This window comes from Xiphias gladius, chromosome 1, assembly GCF_016859285.1.
Source record: "Xiphias gladius isolate SHS-SW01 ecotype Sanya breed wild chromosome 1, ASM1685928v1, whole genome shotgun sequence".
NCBI lineage: Eukaryota > Metazoa > Chordata > Actinopteri > Istiophoriformes > Xiphiidae > Xiphias > Xiphias gladius.
The window spans coordinates 19,728,710-19,732,000 of record NC_053400.1 but is presented as its reverse complement, the minus strand read 5'-3'; positions in this window follow the sequence as shown (position 1 = coordinate 19,732,000).

Here is a 3,291-nt window from a genome sequence, read left to right as displayed (position 1 = left end):
TTTGATTGGCTAGAGGGAAAATTTAGGGGGCAATTAATAGTTAATTAATGCTGTTGAGCTCCAGAAAAAGTCAAATATAGAGTATGTGCCACAGTTAAGTAATAATAAAGTTAGAAATTGTATGGCGTTTTTTTTCAAACTACCAGTCACTAAAACCGTTTCAACTTCTGAACATACAAATTGTGAATAACAGAAATTTAAAGCTACCTGTCTAACGTGTAGCTTTATTCACAACCTTTCTAAGAAGTAGTCATGGATTCATATACAAAGCTATAAAGTAAACGATAAGGTCTGCAACCTTGCAAAACAGTATGTACATTTCCTAAACAAACCAGGTCCAATTTCCCTGTGAAAACACCATGAGACATTAGCATGAAAAAAAACTGGAAGCAGCAGCACAGCCTTTCAAATTAATCTAATTCAATCTCATTCTCTTCAAAGCCTGACGCTTTGAAAGGAAACAGACCTAGCTGTTCATACTATTACAGAAAATAATGGCAACTGAATATATTGGGTTTAAAACAGTGCAGCTCTGACTAAATTATAATTAAAGCATAGCTTTCTAAAGATTTCCAATTAACAACTGCTCCAAACATTCTTCTGCCCTCAGCTCTGCCCTTATTGCTGTAGCAATGCACATGACCCCTGCTTAGCCCTTTCATATGGTAATAACATGCCGCCAACCAAAACTATTACACAAATTATAGGTAAGGAGGCGCTCTAATTATGTGTCCAGCTGTAGCAAACCAATGCCATGGATCTGCTCTACTCTGCTCCTCTATGAAATACACCAAATCCTCAATATAATTAAACATTTTTCTACATTCACTTCAATATCAATTAAAGGTCTTACTTTAATTATGACACAATGGGACCACAACGTATCACACATTTGCTAATGAGCTGTATCTCAGGTAATTAGAAGGAAAGGCAGAAGAAAAGAGAACAGTGCTAGATGTTTTTTTCTGTCTGTTGTTTGTATGATGGAAACAAAGTAGCTAGCATGAAGCCTCATCTTGTGAGGCACCGCTCTTATGTACTGCTCAAGTGTTGCGGGTATAGCAGCTTCAATAATAACCCTAAAACCCACTATGTCCATCTGGTAGGGTTTGGTCTGTAAAATGTCAGCAAATATTTAACATATGACATATATAAATATGACAACTTCCTAGAGTCCATGATATCTTCAAATATCTTGTCTTGTCCACTCAAAATACTAAAACACAGAAAATCAGTTTACTATCACAGAAGACTAAAAACTCTGAAGCTGGACCCAGAGGATTTTTGCCACCCAAAGATTAACTGATTATCACTGTTGTTCACAGTTTTCTTTGTTGCTTTTTTTTCTTACACAAAAATTCCATTGCAAATGCTCTGATTTTAATCATAGGAAAAAGGACCATTAAAGTAAAAGGTCAAATCTTAGCTTTCATCAAAGCCCGGTGAGTTTTAATAAAAACGCAGTGTATACACTTGTCAGCAACATGAGATCTTTGATACCTGTCTGCATGCCACACCTACACATTTTGCTGTCCCACTTAGTGGAGTAGAGAGGGGAGGGGTGGAGTTTGACGTCAAGTTGGAGTTTGTCGAAGGTTGCCCCCAGAGCTCTTTTCACACTGAACATTTAGGCGAAGCCAGCCTTAGAGAACCCAGTCATGTGACCTCACAGGACAAATAAACAACATCTGGGTATTTACAATTCCAACCAGCCTATCCAGTGCGCCTACAGTGTAAACTTTACCAGATAAAGCAGGGACCTGCACTATTTTCAATAATTCACACACTGTGGAAACATAATATGACAATACAGGCATTCATGCAAACTCCTGATTCGTAGATCAAAGCACACAAATGGCCAGCTGAAAGCTTGCGTACTGTTGAATAATTCATTCCTTTCACCAGTCTGTAAAAAAGCTCAGTGGGTCCTGGCTGGCCTGCATTCTTTTTATTCTTGCCTGTGTTTGCACTGCAAAACAATTGCTGAAAAAAAATGTGACTGTCCACATTCAAGACTAAAAATGCTTTAGACACAACTCTGCTTTTCCCACCTGAAATTCAGGTGTCACCTTTTCTTTCAACAGACCAATAAATAAAAGATCTTCCACCAATAATATACAGCAGACAATTCATGTCTTCGTGACAAATAAAAAGTTGGTCTTGTTGAGGCTGAGTATATGCAGATTTTATCATTTACAATACTAACTTTGATTTATCTTCACAGTCTGGATTCAAATCTGCTTTCCAAAACTAGTAATCAAACCACAACTGTTTTCAGAAAAGAAAACTAGATCAGGAACAGTTTTAACAATTTTATTCTCAGCATTTATGTTTGGTGCAAAGTTTTACAATGTCTCTTATGTTCATTCCATTTGCAATGAGTTCACATGTATTAAGGAAGGTTTGTGCACTTGTCATTCTATCAAATCCCCTGACAGTAAAGATTCCCCCTTGATTCTGCAGCACAAGTTGTACATACAGTAACTGTGAAAAGTTCTTCATGGAAATGCTGTTGATAAAGCCAGTAGTAGGACTGAAGTGTCCGATTCACTGCTGAAATTAGAAATTCATTTAACATCTCACAGTTATTTGTGAGCTCTTTGTTAGCAGGCAATGTTGCTGTCCACGGAACAACAGGAATCAAGATTGTTATCCCAGAGGGAGACCTGCAGTCAAGTGGAGCTATAAACACCATCATAGCATACTGAGCTGGGTAGTGAGGAATTTTGCACGAATGTAATATAAGAAGTCATTTTTTGTAACCTTGCAGAGTATGCTGTTACAAAGATATAAGCCTCTTATATATGAAGAAAAATGTGCCAGTAGCAAAAGGTCCTGTCCATTTTAATTTCTCCAAAACAAAGCTACAAAAATACATGTAGTAAAGAATACAGTGAAACAGGAAGAACAAAAATATCAACATGAAGTTGTGCATTTACAAGTGAAAAATATGCTGCTTTTGAATATTTCGGGAGATTTTAGTTGAACCTAACATAAGAGATTTATAAACCTCTGCACATTGTAAAGGCCTGGAGATTTACATCCATCTGTAGTGAGTGTAAAAGATATCTTATCTTAAGTTTTTGACTGCTTAACACAGTAATAAATTGTTTAAAGTTTATTTAATGCTCGATTCAAAATAAACAAAACTATTTCTTTCTTTTTTAACAAAGCCCTTTCTTTGTTTACAATGTTTTATTACTATTAGTTTTTAAAAAGATCTACACTGCTACAACTTGGTCAGGCCTTGGTAAAGCTGTAGCAAGGCTAAGAGAGGGCTAAGAAAATTAA